The sequence below is a fragment of the Symphodus melops genome (genome assembly GCF_947650265.1).
Source record: "Symphodus melops genome assembly, chromosome: 12".
Taxonomy (NCBI): domain Eukaryota; kingdom Metazoa; phylum Chordata; class Actinopteri; order Labriformes; family Labridae; genus Symphodus; species Symphodus melops.
Genome location: NC_136702.1, coordinates 14,505,443 through 14,520,291, shown reverse-complemented (window position 1 = coordinate 14,520,291; position 14,849 = coordinate 14,505,443).

Here is a 14,849-nt window from a genome sequence, read left to right as displayed (position 1 = left end):
AATGCACCAGCTGCAACTCCATGGAACATATCTCTGAACAAACATGTGACGTTAGACATGGACCTATGTATTATATAAAACTCATAAGATTGTGAATAAATGAATGTACACAAATTAACATTGTTTTAAGCTAAAACTTAATCCCCATGTTATTTGGCAGTTGACTGTATTAACCCGTATCTATTATTAACCTGGATATGCTAATGGTGGAGCATCAGTATGTGAGTTCAGAGGGCAGTCTGTGCACACTTAAGATACAGACATTAAGTTGACATGTAGTCTGCCTTAAACACTTCAACTAAAGCAGTACTTCTTCAAGGCGTTCATGCTGTAAGAGAGATTGGTTCTCAAAGTCACAATGGCCTGATTAAAACCAGGCGATGACAGAGCACACTGATGAAAACTAAATGTTGCAGTGTGATGAAGTGAGCAAAACAAACAGTAGAAGATGGCAAACTAGCTTCACCCTGATGAAATTCTTTGTGGTTGTCATCAGTATAAGGAGCTATTGAGGTCACAGGAAAACATTCAATATGCATAATGTATGATTTATAAACTGTCGTTTAATTTGCACAAATCTACATATGCACACACGTACAGTACACATGCCCCGGTAGAGCTGTTTGATTTTCGTCATTTACCTTGTTTGGAAAGTGTTGAGTTTTGTAGTGCTCAGCTTTTCTGTGTTTGTGTGTTCATGTATCTTACTTGCTTATCATATTATTCACCAACTTACTCTAAGGATCTGCTATTCAGTCCTGACAAAATGTTTGGTATCATGCCTGACAAAGAACATGATGAAAAGCTCCCGAGATGCCAGAAAACCCAACAGTCCCAACATGACGGCTTCACTGAAAAATATGCTTCATGAAAAACAAAATGTCTTACACAAAAATGTTTTTTTCATTCATGATTTAGTATGCTTAATATGCTTTGCTCATTTTTGCAGTAACATAGTACCTACATTGTTCCAAACTTGGGATATTTGGGGAAATGATACTTTATGTTAATGGTGCACTTGAACTTTATGTGCAGATGTACTCCACCTGCACTGTCAGCAAATTAAAACTAAAACATTTCCCATGGCTGTTAAGTTACTCTTTTAGAAATAGCAGTTATGCTCTGTTATGTTGGGACCAAACTTTTTAAGGGTTTCTTCATTTGTTCCCCTTAATTATTGGCTTCCCTGTGCTTGTCTAAAGATTTGATGTTCCACTGATTGTAAAGCGGTCCAAGAAAAAGTTTGATTTGGACTCATAACCAACATTACATCAGTTGTCAATTCTGTCATGGAAGGATAACATTGGGCCAGCTTTTTAAGCCTCAAACAAATTAGTGGCGCACTTTTTAGAAAACAAATATAGTATATCAAGTTGCTATTATCACATAAACACTACCATGGCCAGAATCTCAAGATAGAATTTTGAATTTAGCATTGAGTTAAAACCTTTCTCTGACAATGTGTTAGGCCTGTTTAATTGGAGTTTGATCTGGTTCTGTAGATCGCACTGTAGATTCTTTGGCCCAGTTTAACCTGTTGAGGTGTAGATCAGCTTTGTGTACCAGAGACTATGAAAGTCTGCTGGAAAACCACAAACTAGTCATGATTGAGAGTAAGACACAGCATGAGATATGCTTGGAGATTGCCTCACTGTCAGCTGTCATACCGTTGGTACATTACTAAACTGAGAGACGGGGTGAAAAACAAAAAGATCTCATGTTTGTCTTGATACATTCCAATTCTTGTCCACAGTCATTTACTCAGGTTTGTCAAAATACATAAGATGCAAGTGCTGGGGATCTTGGATCACTGTCAAAGACAGCAGGAGTTTACGAATCAGGAAAGAGCCTTGAGCAGAAGCTGTGCTCCTTCAGGGTCAATGTCAGTTGGTTCCGGCTTCTGATCAGTATACCTCCTGGACTTTCCTGTCGACGAGTAAAGCATGAAAAGCAGAGATGTGTGCATACAAAAGGGTCACCTTCAGACCAATGCCAGTGCTTTGGTAATGAAGGTTTAACATCTACCCAGAGAAATAAATTAAATATGCAGGAGGTCAGAATATTCCTTCATGTTATGCTGCGTCTGCCCCTCTCAAATTCTTCTCGTAGTCTTCCATTTCTTTATTTCTTTATTTATTTTCTGTCCTTCCTTTTCCCTTATAGTTTCTGTTTTGTTGATTATTCTAAGAAGTAAGGACCAGGGCATTGGCAAGACATTTTCAATCTCATCTATCAGTATACTGAAAGTTTAAATAGAATGTTTTTTATTGAAATTGTTAAACATTATACATGATCTTTTATTCTTATAGTGTTTTATTCCTGTATTTCTATTTCAGTTTGGTAGAAGATGTTAACAGCCTACCCTGCATTTTATTTCAGACCAACGTCCCTTTTTTACATAACCCCTGCTATTGTTCTAAGAAACACACCTGCTTTGTGTTGAAGCCGGTACAGACAGGGTCACTTTAGGGTCTAGTTTCAGAGGATTGTGATCATTCACCGCAGACGAGAATCACTAAGCTTCTCTCTGGAGGCCGAGACAACACAGTGGAAAGGGCACAGGGAGATTGGAAGGTAATGACTCTATTAATTAAAACCTTTTTCAGTCTTAGACACATACTTTAATGTGCACACACACACACACACACACACACACACACAAACCCCTGTCCCTAAGGTTTGCAGCGGCATCACAGGTGACCCATCCATTCTTCTCCTGATTGGTGACCTCTGCTTTAGATGAGGTGCATGAATTACATTGTCATTTTCTTTGTGCAGATAAAGACGATGCACATTAACCCGAGAGGCAGGTGCTGTATTTAATCCAGCCTGCAGCTCCACACTTGAGGGGAAATTGAACACCAGGAGCAGCAGCTATATTATAATGCTGGTGTGCACATGAGCCTCATTAAACTTATGATCTCAGTGTGGAAACCAGGGGTGACCGTTCACCCTTACACAACCTCACAAGTCCCAAAGGTTTGCAATTTTAGCAGAGGTGACCTGTCATTTCCATCCCTTCTCTCCTTGTTAAGTGTCTGGGCTCTGAGCTTCGATTTATCCGCCACTGATACAACGTGTGTGTTAATGTTGTGCACTAACTCCTGGGGTTGTAAAAGAATAGACAGTAAGGCTCTGTGGGCATTGATTAGGCACAAGCAGATCTGACCCTCTGATATCCAGCAACTAAAAATCAGCAAGGTGGCTCCACTGATCTCTAACACACACACACACACACACACACACATACGCAAAGAGGAAAACACACACTCCATCGATCACTGTGACATACACTGAAGATGACAGATACATTGACAGTAATCAGCCCTGAATGTGAAAAAAGACTTTCCTGGAGAGCAAACCAATTTATTACTGACTGTGACTGAGTGACAGACAGATGGGCACACTGATGCATGAAGGCAGGTGAAAAGATGAAAGGATTGTTGAGAGGAAGACAAGAAGATCAGAGAAGCCAATTGGAGACATGTATGACAAAGCGACAAAGCCAAGACCGAGAGGAGGAAGAAAGTGATGCATGTTGGAGGTCAGACGGGAGCATTTCCCCCTATTGGACGCCTCCATCTTGGGTATAGGATTACACACACACACACACACACACACACGCACACACACACACACACACACACACACACACACACACACACACACACACACACACACACACACCAGCATGCAGTCTACCTCCACCAGGAGCCTGAGATTGGATTATTGATCGCGTTTAGACAGGCGGATCTCAAAGGAGAGCAGAGGTCTCTTTATAGAGGGGCTTGTCTGGTGATAGTCACCGCTAACAGGAAAACAATAGGTGACCTTAACTCACAAATGATCACATAAACACACATCTCAGTGACTGCCATACAAGAGAAGAGTTATAATATAGACCCTTTTTATGTTTGTACACATTGAAGATGTGGTTATGGTTTTTGTAAGTGTAGTCCAACTGGTCAAAAGATATTTCTGAACCATCTGTATGCCTTCTCCAATAACTTTAACTGTTTGGCAGCAGAATACAAGTTATCTTACAGCAATGGGTGTCTCCTGACCCATACTCATTGTCGAGTCACTAGGTCACGCATCCAACTCACTGGCAAAGTTCCAGTGGCTGATAAATTCATTTACTGTTGGGAAACTGTGGCATCTTTACTGAGAAACACTCAAGGCATACACATGTTGTGAGGTATATAATTCTGTACTTTGCTGTCATAGATATCATAGACTTGGTTGCCTCTTCCCCAGCTACTGTAGCTACATGTTTAATGTGTCATTTGGCAAAACCCTTAACAGATAGACACTCCTGTAGCTTTACTTTATCTTTGTTGTCAATGTGTATAAATGTGATTAGCTAACACTAATGAATACTTATCATAGCTGCCTATACCGTCATTGTGTGAATGGATAGGTGTGACCTGCAGTGTAAAAGCGCTTTGAGTAGTCTAAGCACTATACAAGAAAAGTGCTATACAAGATCAAGTCCATTTTGCATTAAACAAAGTGCAGCTATACAAGACGTTGGTATTGCTTTTATCCAAGGTTGTCTTCTACAATAATATTCTATAGAAATGGCGGTCATGTTTTTTGCGTTCTTACTCTGTCATCCAATGGCTTATACTGGGGTTGCGCCTGCTGCTCTGTGTTTCTTTTCACTTGCTTCCACTGTTTTTCTGCCACCATGACGCTTGTGCAACTGCTCTGATGTAATTGTGCCTTCTACTCTGAATTGATTTACTTTTTAGTACTTTGGTTCCATGTTGTTGGATTATATCGCTAATATCATAATACATGGACTTCAACACAAATTTTTACTCAAAATTAAATATTTTCAGAGGAAAAGGATCTTCAGCTCTTTTAAGAACATTATTATTTTGGTGGAGATGTTTTTGTATTGTAGTATGACTCAAAACCTTTACGTCTTCACACTACAACAAGCTCGACAAAGAGCTTGTTTTTGTTTTATTTTGTTTGTCAATTTTATTTAGATATATTTATATACTGTAGCGTTTATTCAAGTCCTGAAATAAAATTAAACTATATCTATTTAATTTTAACTATATTATTATAAGACAGACACTATATATGGCAAAATGGGACACAGCTTTAACTTTTCTTCTGCACACACCCTCAGGTCAGGTTTTAAAAAGTGTTCACCCATATCATGTGACACATATGTATAGGTAAACATGGACACTTGAGGCAGACAGATTCTCCTTACCATCGGCTACCACTGAGACCTGGAGACTAACCTTTGTGATCCACAACAAATTGAGAAAGATTACTGACCTGAGTTCTGAGAAGGATAAGATGGAACCTTTGGTTGTTCCCCAGGGGAAGATGGTCCTTTCACCATAGCAAAGGGTCAATGCAGGAAAGTCATCCTGGAAAAGTAAGCAAATAGATAAACATGATTCAGCATCACCATAGTTTTCAAGTGCAATATAGAAAAGTTAAACAAGTTAGTGATTTAAAAAAAAAAAAGTATCCATTACTCAGTACTTCAATCGTAATCCTTTAATTGCCAGCATTAACGCTGTATTTAAGTGAACCTTAATCATAATAAATAGACATTCCAAGAGGATAAAGTGTAAGTCTCTTGTACCGTGACAACAGAAGGTCTCTATTTAGACATTTCAAGGTGAGTTAACGCCACTGACCTTGCCTGCTTTCCCATGAAGAGGCCTTAATGGCTCTTCTGAGGTCTGGGTGGAACCTCATGTCCTGCTACCTGCTTACAGTAGACTGACGTTGGGAGGCAGTAGAATGAATAGCCTGTTTAATATGTTCATTGTTGCTCATACCTAATCATGACAACTGTATGTAACTCCATTTTTAAGCCCTTTATATTACAGGCTTAGAGTGCTGAATTTAGGAGGATGTATTTGGAAGATATCATTTAAGTCAATGCTATTCACTCAAAGAATTTTAAGAACTTTGTCACGAATACATCAGATACAAATGTTCTCTTTGTTATAGTACTCATAGAAAATGCTTGAAGTCTGTGCCCTATTATTTCACTATATAGGAGGTAAATGGTCTCACCATTAGGCCTACTGTCTCTATAAATTGAGTGCATCAACTTTGCTTGTGCATTTTACTTTGGAATGGACCTTGAACCATTTTGACAACTTGATTATTACTAAGCACTACTTTCATTTGCCACCATCTTGTCTGTATGACAGCTTTGGGAACCAAATAAACAAGATGACAAAAGCCAGTAAGCCAAACCTGAGGCTTCAAATACACAGTAGTCGGAACGACTACTGTCGTACTTTACAACATCATAAGTCTCACTTTTACAAAAGAAAAAAAGTTAAAGATAAGATTGGGTTATAAGATAGCAAACATATACTTGATTGGATAAAATGCCAGCTAAAGAAGTCTTAAACTGGACTTGTTGTACCCTGTATCTCCATTAAATTATGTTGTTGGCTTCTGAAAGTCTGACGTGGAGAAATACAAAGATTAAGAAGTCTTACTAGCCCGAGAATTTCTTTAAAAAGGCTATAATGTGCCAAATATTACTCATTAAAGGGTAAAGCATGATGACTGGCCAGTGGTGTAGTTTAAGGTATAATCAGGTACACGGAGTATACCCACTTATGTTTTGGTCTCCATAGAGCAGAGGTTTCCAACAGGTAGCCCCGGAGCTACCATTGGCTCGCGTTGGGTTTTCAGTCACTCGCCTATAGGTTGACCAGTAAATGCACCTCTTCCCACTATTCCTATTTTTGGCCCATAAAACCAAGTGTGAAGTAGTAATGTTTTCTTGGACATTTGATGTAAATTTTCAGTAACATAGCTTACTACGTGGCACAATAAGAAGTGTCTAATATAAAGTGGTTACTATATTATTATCAAGAGCTGGTAGGATCAATGAAGAAAAATGTTAAAAGAAAGCAATCCATTTAACCTTCATGGGAAAGTTTCCATTTCTGTCATAACTATGTGTGGTGCATCCAAAGAAGCTTGTTTCATATGACCTATGCTCGTGCAATGAATTTCAACAGGTTCTTTGAGATCCAAACTTCATTTCAGATTTGAAGGTTTTTAACCGTAAAAGCATAGCTTGTTGTACTGATGGAAGTTGAATTGTCCTTGTTTATAGTGTCTAATTAATAGTAGTGCAATTAAGTCAAGATCAGAGAATCCAACAGTCCCTGTCATTTCTTTTAGCCTGGAGGAGTTTTCTTAACCCTTTAAGAGAAAATCATGGGCTGGTACCATGCTTCAATAAGTCTCGGATAAAAACAAAACCTCCATGGGGATCATCTGGAGGTAATGGGGACATCCATCATCATTTACTCATTGTGATACACTCAAATGTATCACTATGTCATAATGTCTTGCTTGTGGTCCTTACAAAGTGGTCCTTCTTGTGGTCTCCGAACAAAGATGATATCTACAGAACACAGGTCTTCTCTGTAATTTGTTTCTCATCATTGGATGTACATGATGGTCCATAAAGATGGAGGAGAGGTGGTGGGGATACAGAGAAATCGGACATGCATTCCTGGGTTGTAGCCACAGCAGGTCTGTACAAACATGCTACATGTGGTTAGAATGATCAGTCTGTGAGAGGTCACTGTTTGCCTCTTATCCCACTGTTTGGACAGGACTCCAACAATCACATTGATCTCAGCTCACCAGGACATTTACACAAGTCCCCTGCATGACAAAGCTGCAACCCACATTTGTTGGGTATTAACTTGCAATACAGCGATTCTTAACCCAGTGCTGTCTAAATATTTAGGAGATCTTTGAGATAGCTAGTGATCTCAAGGAGCATGCTGGATGAGTTTGAGAGTGTGTATTTTGTTTAGAAAGATGGACCAAAGATCATGGATAGGCTAACATCGACAGCATGCTCAGGGGACTGACAGACTGACATTATTAGGTTCTGATCGCTGAATCATTCTCTGAGATTAAAGGAGAATCAGGAGGCGAGGCCCTGGGTTTCTTCATTTTCTCAGGCTTGTTCAAGCTTCAAAACATGTTGAAAACCAAGGCCTCACTTGGAATTTGATCATTTTACCAAACGCTCTCTTTATTAAAACTGAAATGATTCATCCACAGGTGCTGCTCAGATAGATTGCTAGCACTGATGCTAATGTGCAAACACTACTGGTTGTCTTTTCTTCTCAATATTTTATTATTACTAACAAACAATTACATTCTAATATTTTTGGTATTTTTTTTTACATCTGTATGTGATTCATCACTCTTATTTGACGTTTTATGTTACAGTTTTGTTATTAATTAATATTTAAACGCATTTAGATATTAGCCTCATTCCCTTGTAATGAAGCACAAACTGTTTCTTCCTTTTTGTTTTTTAGATGACATTTTTGGATCAAATGGTTAAACCAGCGAGCATAACTTTTAAAAAAACTTTCTTTTAGATGTTAATAAAAACACTGTTTATAAATTGATGTGAAAAAAGACTATTTAAAAGATAATGTCATGAGGTAATTACTGTCGTCATTTTGGTAGCCTGTACCACGAAATAAGTCCAGTGGAATAACATCATTTTGAGTCACATTTGTTTTTTGTTTTTTAAATGTAATGTATATGTTATTAATTATTTTCACTAGTTCCTATCCAGCCCTTTTCCTATTGGATCCCACCCATTCTTACATTGCTCCCTTCTGCACATGTGGCTGTCTGCTCTCATCCAATCACAGCCCTTGAGTGTTGCCAAGTTCTGACATTGTGTTGGAGATTAAAAGGGATAGCTTCCGATTTCAGTGTGTGATGCTGACAAACAGTTTGGTTTGGGTTTGCACGATCACAGTGTCCTCCTACAGCCCTGCATCCGAATCCAACAGCTCTCTCCATCCTCAGGCCATAGGGCACTCCAGCACCTCTTACTGATTATCACCTAGGAGAAAGGTATATAAAGAAAATTCTTGAAAATCATATTTTGCTATATTTACATTAGTGTTTATGTGGAGTAATGGGAAAAACATACACAGAAATGCAGCTACAGAGCAAATTGAGAAATAGATTGTCAGGAAGTGGAATGAAGACATTTTGGCAAGAGTTGAGGGAGGAATCTTTAATTAGAATGTGTGGAGAGATCATAGTTTCCCTTAGCGCTATTGGGCCTTTTTTCATGTTTATATAATGCATATGCATGGGCTGGAGCAATCATATGAAACCAGATACCCATTTCCACAGCGATACATTTTTGGAGAGCACTGGAAGGTAAAGGTTGAGGTTTGAAACAAACATGTGGTCGGCATCTGAGCTGTCAGACAAGCAATATCTGTGAAATGTGAACAATGCGTCTTATAAATCATCTCCCCCAAAACGCTGAGATCACAGGAAATCATCAAGTCATGGCAGAATGTATTATTGGATGTGGATAATTCACACGACTGTGCATCGTCTTCTAAAAAACAAGCGAATACTGTACCACTGGTGTGAAAGCGTGTCATCTCACGGCCCCGAGCCTGAGAGCTTTGACGTCTGCCAGCATCGTCAGAATCGGAGCAGATCCCCGAAGACGATCCGACAGCAATCATAGCGGATAACTCCCCAACCCTCTTTTTCCTCATCTGAACCAGCAATAATATGACGCTGGATTAACTTTTGTTCCTCTTAGAAAGCTATGAAGGAGAAGGGAAAAAAATGCTTAGTGTCCAAAATAATGAAACATTCCATGACACGTCCTTATCAGGAAAATGAAAAAAATCACATTATCTTCAAAAGAGGGTTTAAATGCCCGCCTGCTCGTTTGCTCACTACCTCGAGCTGCACAGGGAATATCAACTGAGAGACAGTAATTCGCTCAAGCTCTTAATATTCAGTTCTCAGCTATGTAATATGCAAATTCATCGAGGTCACGCAGAAGTCACGTTTAAAAAAAAAATTCCCTTAAACTTAATTTGAGAGGCACAGGGAGATTTTTCTAAGAAAATCAGTCGGTTATGGATAGGGTTCAGTTAAAGTCAAACTGGCAGCCTCGTCTGGGGAGCACAGGGGTCCCTGCAGCACTGACACAAGCTGATCTCTTTAGATCTCTGTGCTTTCACTCTTTTAAACCCTGCAGCCACCACATTAACACTCAGAATCTCATCAGTTTCCCTATAGGATTCTACTCCAGCGTTGGGTTTCGTGTCCTACAAATCAGATGGTAAAGCCTAAGAGGCCTGTGGAATGAAAACACTCGTACTTTTTATGCAAGGACTATTTATTTTCACTTACACTAGACAGAGTACAGAACCCATACATTTAACGTGAAGTGTGAGGCTCTATCGCTCCCATGTAGTGTACATGAACACACATGTATAAACTCAACAGGCCACTAGAGAAATCATCCACGCCATATTGATCTCAGCATAAACCCATGCAACCAAATGAAATTCATGCATTTATGCTTGTTGTATGAGATCTCATCTCAGTACAACGCTGCCAGCTGGAGAAAAAATGTCATTACTTAGCCGCTTTCCAAGTGCGATCTGTTGGCTGTTAAAAAGAATGGGCCTGTAACAAACCACGATTCCTTCGAGAATAGGGTATCGATTTATGACCTACGGCTCCAGATGTGTCATTTTGTTGTGGCTGCACGCTTTGTAAAGTCTACTCGGATCTGATATCCCATGTCCGGTTACAACCGGGGATTGTTGTCTCGATGATGGCCCAGATGATGCTGAAAAGGGACGGAGGAGGCAGCACTACAGTGCCAGCTAATCGCTGCCAGAGAGGAAGAATTAGCCATTTGAAGATGGGCAGGACTGATAGAGGGATCATGAAGCTATTAACCTCTAAACAAGCTGCTGAGAGCTCAGCAGATGGTCGGGCTGATGGTGAGTATGCTGCCAGATTGGGCTGTAAGCAGAAAGACAGCTTCTCATGGATGCTGAAAGAGCGGTCCTTCTATGGGCAACACATGTTTTGTTTGCACAATGTTTATGTATGTATGTGTGAAGAACCCCAAATATGTAAAAGGTTGAGGGGATGTCTGCATGCATCCAGCAAATCAGTGCTGTGTTTGACACAGAGTTAGACCTCATTGGTGAGTACTTTTCTTTGAAAAAGTAAAAGGCAGTTTTAAACAAGCAGTTGAAAAGACAGTGTTAACTTGTTTATCTAAGCAGGTTTTGTGTGTGTTTTATGTCTGTTAAAAACACTAAAGTATTGTGGTATCAAACCCCGAAATGTGTGCACGACAACAATATAACAATGAATGTAACCGGCAATGAAAAACTTCCTGAATTCCACCATAATCTCAAACATGTTCGAAACCTCGAGAGAATCTATGCAAACCACAATCGAGACAATCAACATCTATCATCACTCTCCTCTTACTCAGCAATGTGTGTATAATTGTGTTTGACATCTGCCATCCATTTGTTTACTCTTCATAACAAAGAAATATGCTTGAGTTGACAGCTGTAAACTGAGCAGGAGAGAGTTTAACCAAAGACAATTTAAACATCAATGCAGGAAAAACATGAAAGCTCTGTGGAGGGACGGTTGACAATTTTTCCCAAATGAAGACATCAGGGTGAAAGCTGCATGTGCTCGAGTCTGAAGTAGTGCTGCAAATATATGCTGAGCTGTGCCAATAAGTGTCAGTTGTAGAGACTGTGGTGTTAGTTGACACAGTTGTAAGGCACAGGACTGGGATTATATAGAACAAATAAATACAAGGTAGGGAATTGGGTTTAATGTCTTGAAATAGCTGAGGATAGGAATAAGACAAAGTTGCATGAACATTCACGCAAAGCACAATAGCAGGTTTACATACAGACAATCGAGCTTGAGTTTCAAACTGAAAACAGGTTTAATCTTCTCTTTGCCCGAGAGGACAAGAACACCCACAAGGTCCAAAGCCCTGTTTTAACATCTGTGAAATGAAATCTTTGCATGACTCCTCTATGACTTCATTTTGATCGCTAATGTAGATAAAATGAGATGGGTGCAGCCAGTATTTCATGTATTTATAAAGCAATGTGCTAATGAAAAAGTCCCAGTGTATATGACTGAGAAAGAAGCACATGTATTTTATAGGAATAACATAGATTATCTCTAAACTCTCTGTCTATACATGACACGATATAGAAATGGGTTAGGGCTGGACTTTCTCACACGGTCACATGCACAAATGGTGCTGACATTATTGGAACTGTATAAAAGGGAAAATATCCTGAGGGCAACTAATCCTTATCCAAAAAAGATGTCAGTATCAAAGATTGATTCAGGTGTATTGAAAAACATGTAAAATTTGACAAATAACAAAATTGGATGCTTAAAATGTGTGAGGCTGTGTTAAAAAAAATTAACAAGAAAATAAAAAAAAACCTATGTTCTCCGTTAATCATTTTTGAAATCCCAACAGTTTTTATTAACAGGGTTTACCAAACAGTGTTTTGCACCAGTAACACCCCTGATTCCTCTTGCAGCCTTGTGAGACATCTTCATATCATCGGCTGATGAAACATTTCAGTAGAATTTCAAATCCAGTACTCGAGGGGATTTTCACCCTGTGTTAGAATGTTGCTTGTGTCATGTTTTATTCAGATATTCTTAACCAGAGGCCTCTGTTAAAATGGCAAATGCTTTGAGGAGAAAAGAGCCAAGGTTAGGCCATGTTTTTAAAATGTTAAAATGTAGGTTAAGATTCCGACAGAACTGTAGTTGTAAGGTGCAAGCAGAAACCAAAGTAAGGTTAGGGGGGGAAACAAGTCTAATGGGAGACATTGAAGGGATTTTCCATGAACAGCATGATTTGCTGGTGTTCCTAGAGGCATCAGCCTTTAGCTACGCCTCAAGGTATAAAGTGGAAAGTAGAGAAATAAGTACAGATTGGTGCTTTTAAGCTGACACTTACCCTCTGGACCAGTGCAACACTGGTGTCGGTCAGCAGGGTGTGAAAAAGGTCAGGGTGTGTGCGGATGGTTGGAAGGGGAGAAGTGAGATAATTAGCTCATACTTTCATTAAGACATGTGGTGCTCTTATCCCCACAGATCCCAAAAGAGCCCTGCTCAAAGCTCCGGGTAGCACATGTAATCCTCACAGCTGAGAAGTGAGTCACCACACATACATGTACACACACACACACACACACACACACACACACACACATACACAATTTGTTATTTTAGACCCATGAGGACTTCATAATCACTTCATTTGTGCTGAAGCTCCCTCACCCTGTAACCTATTGCTACTTGTGTGGTGAACACAATGACAGGACAACACACACAGTGGTTACCTCAACTACTTATGACTTAGTTTGGACAGGTGTTACACACTTGTTTGTTCATTTATTCTCACGTTACACACTGATTAAAGACAAACCCTCAGTTTAAGTGTTTGTGTAATTTGGAAAAGAAATTGGATATCATCATTTGATCATGAATATACTGTATTCATAGATTGTTACTGATCCCAAGATAATTTCAGAGTGCCTGAACATTAAATTAAACAAAATCTCCATGTACAGATTCTACATAAAAAAAGAAGAATATGTACACAGTGGTCATGATTATTAGCATGTAAAGTGTTGCGATTGTGCTACATTTGTAGTCTGAGAACTATCGCCCAATCACATATCAGCAGGCCTTGGTATATGGTATAAAAAAAAGTCTATCCGAACAACAATAAACAGTGAGAGGGTTATCCACATTAATGACATACCAGCTCCCATCCATGATATTCTTATGATTATGTATTTGTCTCTGTAAATCTCCATAAAAGTAAAGCTTAGAATCAATTATAGATGAAACATTGAAACTTGAGCCACAAATCCGCATGACAGTGTATGGCGAAAGCCAATCAGCATTGGGATAGCCTACTTTATTTGGACCCGTAGTTCGATTTGGTTTACAGTGAGTAAATCCTCCATTTACATACAAATAAAGTACTGGACGAAACAGGATAAACTGACAACAGAGCCTAATATTAAAGTGAAAAGCCCTTAGTTAAAACAAGATACAATAACCCATCAGGAAGGTTCAGCTTAACCCCCAATAACCACATAGTCCTTGCAATGCCGTGCACTTCCATGACGTTTGCTGCCACTCTAGTCAATGATTGTCTTTCCACAGTGATTGGTCTGTCTCTGAAATGTTCCAGCAGCGCCAAAAAACTCTGTTCCATTTTAAATACACTGCAGATCTATTTTTGATGGAGTACGCTCAAAACTGGAAAAAATAGAACGTCCTGGACAGGAAGTCAAAGAAGGAAATGCATAGAGCACCTTGTCAATTTCAAATTATAACACAATATGTTTTCCATTAGAACTTCTGACACTGTCTTTTTAAGGTAAAAGCATTTTTTCTACAAGACATATAATCATCCAATAAATGTGTTATAATGATTTAAGTTAATAAGTGCAAGTCCAATTTTGAGAATCACATATGCTCTTTGGTGGCTCCCCTGTAAGGAAGCCTCTACCCATGGTTGGGAACCAATGAATTGAATGGAACAAGACCTCGCAGAGCAACTTGATTACCTATAGCATCAGCAACAATAGTTAGTAACTGTTAGTATTGTTGCACATTGCTGATATAGTTTCTCAATAGATATGGCTAGATTGACACCTTAGTACAGAAATGGAGAATCCAGACAGTACCAGGATGCATTGAGCTATTTACATTTAACCATGGAAACCAGAAGGCAGCACTGGGTAACTGGACCAATGGAAGCAGATCACCAAACTTCATGACGGGATTTATAGCTAAATTAAAATCTAAAATCTTTTTCAGGTCAATTTTGTAATTTACCCCCAGCCTATTCAATCTGTTTTGCTTGATATTGACAGAAAGTCCAGAATGACTGCTATACGCCAGAAAATAGGATTCCTAAGGCAAATTCTAATCTGTTA